The 12,318-nt window shown below is 37.0% G+C and overlaps 1 protein-coding gene across 7 annotated transcripts in view; it reads right to left on the bottom strand.

Annotated features, from left to right (window-relative positions):
• Positions 1-11,956, bottom strand: part of fam168a (family with sequence similarity 168 member A) — a 193,489-nt gene extending 181,533 nt beyond the window's left edge. For 5 of the 7 annotated variants that reach the window (XM_028800340.2, XM_028800342.2, XM_028800343.2 and 2 more), the window contains exon 1: positions 11,753-11,951. The gene's annotated coding sequence lies outside the window, so the exon portion shown is untranslated. Of the gene's footprint in view, positions 1-11,752 lie in introns of all 7 variants that reach the window. The other 2 variants (XM_028800345.2, XM_028800341.2) reach the window with 2 other exon arrangements.
• Positions 11,957-12,318: the final 362 nt, after the last annotated feature.

Here is a 12,318-nt window from a genome sequence, read left to right as displayed (position 1 = left end):
AATAATCATTAATATTTGACTTAAATCTTTAAAAGATGCTCTTATTTACTGCTAAGCAGAGTACCCTCTATGTACAGTACATTTATAGTGGCTGAATTAGTGGCAGTGCATCTTCCTATAACAAGACTTCTTTGTTGCCTTCTCTGTTTCTTCATACTTTTGGATGTCTTTCTAATGTAACCTGACAATTAAGTGTGTGTTTCTTTAACACTCTGACAGGCATCTACCACCAACATAAAAAGTGCAACTTCAGGTAATCTCTCTAAATACTGTACACCAAGCAAATTTTACTTTTCTGTAACCAAGCTGACAGACATGGTTCTTGCAGTCCATGCCTCTTGTTGTCCTTCTCAATGGAGACTATACCCAGCACCATGCAAAGAAGATGCAGTAACAGTGATACTACTTTTTTCTCAAAAACTTTGAAACACTTGCTTTAAAATGTTAGTATTAAAAGAAAACTCCTCAACCTCCACCAATTTTTCTTCTCTTGATAAAATATAGTTTATCATATCTGCTGTTTAACATGGCTATTAGTTAATTTTTACCTAGAGTGCCAGTAATTCTGGCACATTAAAACAAAGTTAATTTTTGGGAAATTAAACGTTTCTAGTAAATATGTTCATACTAATTAAAGTCAAAGTTGACACCTAAAAGAAAGGAAAAACACTGCTGCAAATACAAAAAAAATCTTTAAACGCATGTTATATACAATTTGAACATACTAGTATTGCATACCAGTATTTCTTTTAACACAAGCTATTCATTTGCTACAATTTCAACATTTTAAGTATGTTTCTTACATTTTACATAATGATTTTTTGTTCTGCAGTTAAATATTAATTAAACCGTGCACTATTTTTATTTCTTATGCATACTAACAAAAACATGTTTCTTACAACTACTAGTAAGTGTCAGCCATTTCCATAATATCAATGCTAAAATCAGATACAAGTTTAGCATTAATAGTATGATAATACACAAAGTCTGCTTTCCTGAAGCTAGCAGATATTAGAAACAGGTACTGAAATTCTTAAGTTAAAACAAACCACCAACATATTTATGTTAAGGATCAAGGGGACTACAAGTTCATGGATTAACTCTTTTAGGGCTAATTTTTTTTTTGTTTCTTTTCTCCCAGGGCTGAATATTTTTCCAAAAACTAACATTTTTTAAAAAAGAACACAAAGCAATTGTTTTAACATATCAAATCAACAAAAAACATTTACTTTTGACAAATGTTACTGTCTTGCATGTTGTATGAGCCTGCATACTCTATGATTTCACATGCATATCACACACATTTTACACAGCAAAGTCTGATCTCGCTCAAAGCAGCCAATTTCAGTCATTGCCACATTGCACTCCTTACAATATGTGTTGCTTTGGTGCCTATTTTTCAATTGTCTGTTGCTGCACTTTCTCACATATATTGTTAGTGTGTACTGTAGAGAGACAAGTCACCCATTTGCCATCGTGCCATGCCACTGCCACCAAGTTTTCTGCCTGCATGAAAACCGTATTGTCACCTCTTTTCATCTTCTGAAACTTTATGAACTTTATGTATGGCATTATAGCCTGGCTCACCCCATGGGATTTGCTTCTGTTTATTACAGAAGTGAATAAAACTTTGCAGCAGCACGTACCTAAGCCACCAGGGGACAAAACACGTTTGGACCAATGCTCCCTGAAGTTATATCACCAGTTCTGTCCCATCTCTATTTGTAATGCCACAGCGCGCTTCATCTCTTCTTTCGTTGTGGGTTTCCACTTTGAAAAACGAGAATGCGATGCAAACACAGCCCGCGATTCAAAAAAAATCTCTGCCTACCTGTTTGTCTCGTCTGACAGTAGCTGAAAAGCAGCATCAGGAGAGAGCAGCCTGAAGTACAGCAGCTGGTGATCTGTCATGTCCAACAGCAAGCCATGCCATCTTGTAAACTCCGATAGCCAGATCGGCTCTCGATGGATCAATGTCTGTGTATTTATCCCATGCGAACCTTGCCGTAGATGCATCGGCTGCGCGAAGGCACTCAACTGGCAACAGATCTGCTGGCGCAGCATCGGCTGGTGTCTGATCAGCTGATGCCTGCTTCTCACTCTCTTTCTCGATCTCCTGATCACTGCCAATAAAATCCGATTCTGAAAAATCAAGAGTCCGACTCCGCGATAATGCGCAAAACATCGTCTGCCGAGTGTTTTCTTTTCTGCACTTGCTTCGCTCCCTTTTCACATGTCGATGCCATCTTGCCATTGTTTACATTTCGCAACTCACGCACACGCAAGGTTTAGTTGCAGAATCAACGAGTCTAGCAATCCTCCAAGCCCAGAGGGAATGCCTGTGACGTGACAGTGAGATTTGTCGCCATTAACAGCTGATTGTCGCCCCCTATCCCTGGATGTCGACTTTTCTCGACATTCTCCTTCAACCCCTCCTGTCGACAAAAGTCGACATCCGCCCTAAAAGAGTTAAGGACTGAAACCTAAACTCTGTTGTCAATCGATGACATGTTGGCACAGTGAATTAACACTACTGCCTTATATATACAGTGCCATAAATTCAAATGCTAATGCATTCTGTGCAAAATTTCAAAGATCACCCTATGCCTATGCAACTTCAAGCCCCCGAAGTGGATTACGCTTTGAGGTTATGCTAATTTACAATATATATTTTGAATATTGGGCTGGTGAAAATAAACAAGCCTTAGCTGTCACATTAAATATGATGTATACGGCTGCAATTGTTGGTGAAGAGACACCAAGCACTAACATGTTACATAAGGATATGCGCTACAATTACTACTGATATAAACATTATGAAATGCTACAAAATCAAGGAATAAAAATCAAATACCTTTACTCTAGCAATCTCAAGCATTTTCATTATGTCTTGTTTCAAATTCAACTGCAAGTTTAAATTTATTATCAAATGGGCAGAGTACATTCAAATTGTTGCACTCTACATTTTTGTACGAATAAACAACTTAAAACTAAAAGGGTAGCAAAAGCCTCCCCAGAATACAGAAATTACTGCTTTAAAAAGACACTCAAAAGGTAGAAAGTGCAAAACCAATATATTTCAAATACAGTATTGAGAATTCAAAATGGACACTACTTAAGGACACAATTAAAACACTGCAAAAAAAAAAAAGGATCTTTGTTACCAGATCCTGACTATTTCAACAGTTTCAATGAATATTTGCTAATCATATTAATCCACCAAAATAAAATAAAAAAAAAAAAAACTCCATACAGAGAAAATGTGTTTGCCTCAGATATTATCACAGTGACATTTAAAAATTGTGATATGAAAAATAAGATACCAAAAAAACAACAGATGAGAATTACTTGTGCATCGCAATCTAAAATTCAATGTTCTTGAATAGATAATTTTCTTTTCTGCCTTGCCATTATAACCAAAATGGTTAAAGGGCGAGTTAGCAGCACTGAGAGTACCACATGGTGGGGCGGAGAGAGGATGTGCAAGTAGGGGTAATGATTGGGCGAGCAGTGTGGGGGGGGGGGAGTGGTCAAGGCAGAATAATGCGGACACCATGGAAATTTTTTTTTTTAACAGAGAGATGTTACTAATCCCATGTACTTGGTAGTAATGGCAGAGAAAATGAATCTGTTGTTTTCATACAGAATGGAGGGGGGAAAAACTTTATGATATATATAATAGGAGCCAATAGTTGACCAACAATGTGCAATGGAAAATAAAGTGAAAACTGTTTATTTAAAAAAATTAATTCATGCTGCTTATGTTGCATAATCCACATCAATCATCCAATTGTAAGCTCAAGACATGCAAAGCATATGCTTTTTTGCTAAACTTTTGTTAAATACTGTACATACTCCCAAAATAATCACTGTGAATCATAAACCAGAAACTAAAGGCTCATGTGATTGACTTTTTGAACTGAAGATCCGCCTATCCCTTTAATTCTTTGGTCAAAGGTCCTGTAAATTCCATAATTTAGAAATAAGATACCTTTGAAATTCTGTGTGTACTGACTTGTGCAACAGTCCATCAACCCAATAGCTGACACAAGTGGCCGCCAAGGGCACCGTCATCTGAGGTGCCCCATTTAGGTAAATTAAAGGGCGTGCACCCCAGACACCAAGTGGGACTCACCCTCCTAGGGCTCCAAATGGGTCTCAACCATCACCCATTAAGTGTTTAACTAAACTGATTGTGTTAGCTCCTTTACTTGGTGTTAAGATAGCAAATCTTGCACACAGGCCTGCATAATATCTTGTGGTTTTCCATCTCCATTTGCAACAATGCCGAACTAATTCTAGATGCCACTCTGGCTGCCCTCTTTCTCAATTAAGTGTGCTAGTGAAGGCTCAGAAGCCGCTGAAATTGCCATATTAAAATCTGTGAATGGATGGAAACAAAGTTGCAACTCTAGCCATGGCAAAAAGGAGGCATATTCATAAGGCAGGCTGCAGTCGATAACATGAAAAAATGAGTACTGAAGTAACTTTAAAATTTTACTTATGATACTTATTGATATTTTGATACTTTTGACAATCATACAGGGTAGCACTATCAGCTGTGGATATTTTTCTTCTTATTTGAAAGAAGGTTACCCATTTTACCTTTGTATTTTTTAAATGCTTTCATTTTTGTTTTGTTTTTTAAGCAAATACCACATTTCAAACCTTACATGTGTTTCATTAATTGCCAAATTTTTTTTTTTTTTTTTTTTATATATAAACAGAGGGGGGACACTGCTGCATAATCACTGTTTAAAGTACTTTTGCCAATAATCTGTGTCTTGTGTATTCTTTTCTTTGTTACCTCTACAGAAAGTTTTGATTTTGTACTGTTTCATGTACAAAGATCTTTGAATCCACTCTTATTAGTATTCATTTACTTTAAAATTTTCTTATACATTGCACGTTTACCAAAACGAACTACCACAGGAGAATCACACATAATATGCTGTATGTTTATGTTTCACTAACATACAATTTATACAATCAGCAATTTATGTTACTCCAAAGTTAAATAAAAACAGGTAATTAAAGCAAAACCACAACTTTACAGTTTATATCAAGAATTTCTTAAAGACAATAATTCTGTAATAATGTTTGATGCCATACATTCAGGAACATTTGTCTTATGGTTTTTTAAGTATTGGCAGCTCTTATCTTCATCATTTAAGCTGAGAATGGACTGTTGTGTTGTTGAAATGCATAAATATGCATACATATACATAGTACAGTCAAAGTAAACTTAATTTTTATATTCCATAGTGGATGGCAACAGAGGTAATGCAAATGGCTGTGGTACACAGTTAGAAATGTTAGCCAAAGAGCAGTCTAGTGCTATTGTCACTAATTATTATTATTAAACCTAAAATCGATCTATATCTCTAATAGCTGACTGACTGATTCAGACTCTAAGAAAAACACTTTCACGTTTAGTTGAAAAGCTAAAATTTGGTAGAAATGTTTATCTACGATACTAGGCATCCGCCAAGAAAGGATATTTCAATATACCATTATTTAAGGATTTTAAAATAAATAAACTACAACAGAAAAACTAAATACCCCAAAATCTCAAAAACACTGACTGATTTGATTAAATCGTGGTGACATTAAAGAAAAAAGAAAATTTGCCTACAAGTATTTTTTGTTTGTTGATATTTGTCAATAATAATGCCATTAACAGTGGGCTATTTAAAGGCACCCAGTGTTTTTTCCAGACCACAGACAGCCTGCCAGTTGAACATCACCAGCACAACAGTGCCTATCATCAATAATGTGGTATGAACGAGTGAATAAGCGTAGATGTTTTGACAAGGGGAAAAAAAACAGGATGATATGTAGTGTGAGCTCTGAAGTGGAAAAAGGAAGGTTCACTGAAGCTGAAGGAAAATGTGGTTATTCAGTCAGGAAGTGCTATACACCTTGGGCACAGCAAAATAAAATCAAGAAGATTAATAATTTGTGAGCATTACTCTGTGTGATGTAGCAAAAAATCATAACACAAATCTGTTCACTTGTATTTTACAGGTATATTCCATTAAACATAGACTTCCATTGTTTTGTTTTTTTGTTTTTTTTTTTAATGTAATTCCATTCATAAAACTGCTTAAACAAATTAATGGCCTCCTGGCTTAAGGAGGTGTGTGTGGATTTCAGTATGCCATATTTGCCTTTTAGTATATAAGCATTTCAAACATTAATTCAATGAACAAGCTGCCTAAATGTGCATTCTGTAAACGTCATTGCTTTTTGTAGTAAAACAAGATTCACTGTTGAAAACTTTGTCTGGCTAAGAGTATGTGAAAAACAAAAAGAAAAACTTAATGCTTGAACATACAACTGATGAAAAACACGAAAAGTAATGCTTGAGTGAACAATGTACACAAATGAAAATTGGTAACATATAGTAATTATTTTATAAGCTTTATTTATCCTGAGCAGAGTTGCAGTGGAAGGGTGAACCTACACCAGCAAACATAAGGTATAAGGCAAGTAGGTATAAATATATCAAAATTCCCATCATTCAACGTGTTACCCGTTTGAATTCAAAAGAGTAAGGTTACATGCAAAATTGTGTTTCCCATCTCTCTCTCTCTATATATATCTATATTTATCTATCTATAAAAATAAAATCCAACATCTGTCTATCTGTCCGCTTTTCACAAGAGAACTACTTAACGGATTTAGATCGGGTTTTTTCCTACAATTTGCTTGCACATTCCGGTTGATTTTGCAACTTCTCTCATCGTGCTAAGTATTAGAGTTCGGTTGCGGCACCCATTTATTAATGCAAATCCGAGAGATAGGCTGCGGGCTGAGGGGAGGGGAAGGCAGGACCTCAGGAGTCTGCAGCCTGGCGGGGCCATCCTCACTCACGTGCCAGCCTCCGTTGAAATCGCTCTACCTCTTGCCACGTGTTCGAGTGTACCTTGCCTCCGCTTAGCTAGTGATACCCATTTGTTCAGCAGACATCATCTAGAGATTCTTAAAGAGTAACGTGCGACGTTTTTGAGAGAGACATCACAGCTACGTGTGTTTTAGAGGGTACTTGCTCATTAGCAGAGATTTCACGGCCTCATGCTCTTCTCCCCACGCAGGGGACGCTCTTCCATCAGAGTTGAACACAATCAGATACAGTGGCAACATATGGCGTTTAAGCATACCTACCTTCTGCTTGGCCAGAGATACCTTGCCAACATTTGAACATTTCTGGCAAAGTTCACAGCTACATTCTCGCCCCTGATAGAAAAATCAAAAATATTGTATATCAAGAGGCCCTTGGATACGAAAGCTATCAATATAAATTCTTCTTAATAAAAAAGCAATAAAAAAAAAAATGTAATAATTTGTAAGTTTGCCCTGTTTCACTACTACGTAGGTAGAGCCGCAGGGAACAGCTAGTTGATAATAAACCGAAGCCAAAGTGAGTCGGTATGAAATACATAAACTGGTCTCTGGCAGTTAACATTTTACTCATGGCCAAATGTACGTAGTATATTCAAAAGTAAAGAGTTCCAGTGAACAAATGGTACCATATTTTTTTTTTTTTTTTTTTAAACTAGAATTACTGTATACAAAATACAGTTAGCTACAGAGTATTTCTTATACATCTGATTAACTGACAGCATTATACTTGAAGCCCACTAATATAATTTAGAAGAGAATGGCAGGTGACTTCTAGCACTTTTCACATTGTGCAACATGTCAGTGAGTGATGTAAAAGACAGTACATCACAATCAGCAAATAAATGTTTGGGGCAAACTTTGAAAAACCTCCACTAACATTATTAGCATGTTTAAATCCACATATTTTGAATGAAAACAGGAACTTTGAAAAACTTGCGTTTTTTCTGTAGCTGTCTTCTTTGTACTTTAAAATTTATATTCATTAAGTATATCTTTCACAAAAAGGAGAATAAACAAATTAACGTAAAACCAACGAACAAGTTGTTCTTTAAACAGCATGTAACAAAAATGTCTTTGTTGCTGCAAAATACTTCCACTGGCATATGCTTCTTGAAGCACGTTAGTGTCTGGAAAAAGTGTGCACATCATAAAAAATACAAAAAAAAAAAACTTCATTTTTACTCATGGGTCCCACTATAAAATGCCGATGATCAATATGGACACTATTAGTGGTCAAATAGTGTAACACTCGGAGTACAATGTGCAGGTAGTTCTTCACTTCCTTTTCAAAATAACAGGGTTTTATTAGTGAGACACATACTAAACTGCCAGCATGTAAATGATTCTAAATATGGGCACTGATCCTTTCAAATTAAAGGAGGCCATCTTTGCTATACAGTATGCAAGGGCTGGTCACTTTAAACAACACTGTACCATGTGCTTTCCTAAACATGACATTAGCTATTAGTAATACAAGTCTTAATTTGCAGTACTTCACAAAAAGAATAGAAATACTGTTTAGAAAATGAAAACCATGCAGTGCTACCAGGTGACGCCACATTCAAATATAGAATGAGTCCCTCAAAAACTAATATAGAAACATTATCAATAAATAACGCAGAAAATATATGCATATTCTTGGATATTTTAACCTTTTTTTCTGCCTCTGTGAAAGGTTTAGTGTTTTGTTAAACAAGTAACAAAATGAAGCACTACAACACACATATACAAAGACAAAATTATATGTATATTATAAGACCACTGTGGCACAATGCTTACTGCTTCTGCCTCCAGGGGTCTATGGTCAAATGCACATACTACATGCACTGTCTGGTCTGGGAATCTCCCATATTTCCTTAGATTTCGCAGAGAAAAACTGGTTTTCTCATCCGTCTCTGAGATTAGCAAGTTCGAGTCACCAATAATTTATATGCATCAAACAAAAGAAACATAGCCACCCAAATCAATCAGGTTTTAAGAAGAAATGATTGTGTCATTTTAATATATAATAATTCCCATTATATTTCTTAAGAGACATTTTACAAACGCAAATGACGACACAAGCATTTTAAATTAATGGGGACTTTCAAAAACTTAAAATTGTGTTTTTTTGTATAGCTGTCAACTTTGTACTTTAAAAACTTTAAAAATTATATTCATTAACTATGTCTTTCACAAAAAGAAAAAATAACTAATATGAAAAAAATGAACTATTTTTTTGTTGCTGCAATACTTCCACTGGCATATGCTTCTTCAGACATGCAGAGCAAGGGACAAACACATTTTTAATGTTTCAAGAACCATTATTGTTGGATACCAATTATTTATCTTTGCAACTATATGAAAAAGCTTAAACTTTAAACAAAAAAATTTTTTAAAGTATTTTACAATGTACTGTATGTCATTCCAAAAAGCTTAATACATTACATAATACACGGTGGTACGTGTATGCACTGCAAAAAAGCAATGCTTCACAAAGCGGTTGTTTACCACCCTGGGTTCAACGCCGCTGCAATATGCTCCAGCTGCTTGTAATGCTAAAATTAAAACTGTGCTTGGAATACAGATGAATTAACTATTCTACTAATTAACAGAACTAGGAATTATCTTCAAATAGTTTCTGGAAGTAGGGCTGAATACATTTTTATATGTTTTTAACAAACATCAGCAATGTAAAATAAAACAATAAAATGTCATACTCATTACACCCGAGATCATACACTTTTTAACTGTTAAATACTTTTGAAAAGTTGTTCACAACTGCCTTATGTGTGACTGTATTAGTGGGTCTGAGAATATATGTGCTTTTGAAGAAATAAATTATGTACTGCATTAGTGACTAACCTGTACCTTTTTAAATATGTATGATTTAATTCTTCAATTTTCTCAACACAGAAGCACAACCTAATAGCAAGATAAGCACCAAGCCAGAGCTCTGCCCCAGTCCAAGGCACAAGCACAATCTAGAGACTCAAACAGGCCTAACAGCAGGCCTCTGGCCTGTTGCAGGAAACCTATGGAGTATATGCGGTCTGTACACTCATGCCAGTAATCAAACGAAGTTCCAAGCAATGCAGACAGCAGAGTGAAGGGGTTTTTATTGCAGTAGTAGAACAGCCCGGTCATAGCACCTGCACAATCTGAACTGCCCCAGAAGCAGCTCTCCAGACTGCGGAAGTAAGCCCATGGAGAATATACAAAGTCCACATTCCCTGCCAGGACTCAAACTATGGTCCTTGTTCAGCAAAGTGAAGGATTTTTAATGCAGATTATCTGCAAAAGTAGAATAGCCAGGTTTTATTTATATTCAAAACACACAATCCTATGCACTTGACAAAACAGACAACACAGCTGTAATGTCTAGTATGCATAAACCAGAAATAAAATTATTTCTGTGAGATCTCAACATGATCATTTATATTGTAAACAAACATAAAAATCAACCTGCCACACAAAAGATATTAATTGTATCTCACATGTTTCAATAAAATGTATATGCATATCCTGCACATACCTTGTACATTATTTGCAGTGAACTTTCTTAACTTAGTGCTTATCAGCAAGTAGAACAATTAGGAGCAGTGTAAATGTACAGTATACTAATCAAAATGAGCTATTTCACAACTAAGTTCCCACTTCTAATGGTATACACCTGGTTGATAGTCTGTATAATTCCCCCCCCCCCCCCCCATAACCAAAGAAACAGACTTAAACTCATTTTTCACTGCGTAACAGTTATGAATGTTAGCGCTTCCCTGGTGGAAGAAAATAAACCCAAAAGAGCTAAATATAAAAGCCCCGAGAATTCTTGCATACTTGTCAGTGAAGGCAGATGACAACTTCATTTTAGTGTCATTCAGATAATACTGTTAATCGTTTACTTTTAGATTTAATAATTAGGTGGTTTTCTTTTTTAGTAGCACTTTGTAAGAATGATGGGGTTCTCTTCCTCTGGAGTGTGTGTTAAGGAATATCAGCTGATGTAGTAGCGATTAAGACAAAGGAAGATTCGGTTTCAAAAACCCAGTATACGTGTCGAGGATCAGTTTTAATAAGACGTCTCGGCTCGAGTAAAATTCTGTCTTCTTCTATAAAGGGCAGCGCTTGTTCTCAATTTACATTTTGCTTTTTCATTGCCCAACATGTCCGTTTCCAATGAGTTAACGTTAGACGATTCAGCCCAACAACGGGAGTGTGATAGCGTACTAAAATGTTTAAACGATCGGACTCCCAACCTCCTTGTCCAACATTAAAATAAAACCCATGATTGTTTTCGACTTTTTATCACAGATTCACAACTGCCCATTTGTGCTTCGAAGATCACGCACACATAACGCAATACTAAAAATGAGCGTTTAAAAACAAAAATGGTCTCGGTCTCGATCTCCCTCTCTCTCCTTTTCCTCTCTCTCTCTCTCTCTCTCTCTCTCTCTCTCACGCAGACATACAAACGCACGCACACCAACTCTCCGACACCATTTTGTAAACCTCGACCTTAAGAGAGTATATCCACACAGGGGCAAATGAAAACAAAGGGGGGGTGGGTTAGGGGAGAAAAATAAAATAGTAACGGTGGGGGGGGGTCCTTTCCCATCAGACCCCGAGGCAAAGCACCCAGTGTCCGCATCAGAACGCCATGCTATTCTCGAGCAGTGGCTGCGAGCACGAAGGGGGTGGGAGAGTCCTGAGCCAGTTTTTTTCCTACCCCCACCCCTCTGAAAAGCGGTGCCATATATTGCACCCCTCCTTTGTGATATGTGCCAAGCTTGCAAAAGCCCGTCCGCATTCGTCCAGAATAAATCAACAGTACCGTGCTTGCCAGAAACAACGGTGACACTTCACTTACCCGTGCAATCCGCTAAAATGCAACCCTCTGTTTGTATTCCTAGCGGTGCCTGGGTCTCCTCTGCGACTATGGTGTAGGGATGTATACCTCGATGTGTATCTGCATGCGTAGTCCTTCTTTCTTTCTCTCACAGCGCATGCAGTTTCCTCTTTTTTCCGTCGCTCTATCGCTCGCTCTCACGCACGCGCACTCTTTTCCCAGCGCTTGGAGCTGGCGGCAGCGCGCAGAATGGGGGATGGGGACGCAGTGACTTAGGAGGCGGGGCTAATGCCCAGTAATGTCACGGCGCGGACTCCCGCGCGTTCTATTGACGCGTCGCATTCGCCAAGTACGCAAGCGAAATTAAGGAAGCAACGGCAAGGCAAGGTCTGGGAATACTAGGAAATCACAGCCCTTAAGCATTGATTGCTAGAGAAGAATTCTGAGTGTACTCGTCCATATTGTGTGCTGTGGAATGCTTTGACAGGAGATACAAGCAGCAGAAATAAACGCGAAATAACTTTGCTTTGAAAATTTAGGGTATATGTGCTTTATCCAGACTATGACAAATACGGATGTTGAAGAAT

The sequence above is a fragment of the Erpetoichthys calabaricus genome, chromosome 4, assembly GCF_900747795.2.
Source record: "Erpetoichthys calabaricus chromosome 4, fErpCal1.3, whole genome shotgun sequence".
In the NCBI taxonomy this organism is placed as follows: domain Eukaryota; kingdom Metazoa; phylum Chordata; class Cladistia; order Polypteriformes; family Polypteridae; genus Erpetoichthys; species Erpetoichthys calabaricus.
Note: the sequence above shows the minus strand (reverse complement) of the source record. Positions and strands in the feature narration are given on the sequence as shown.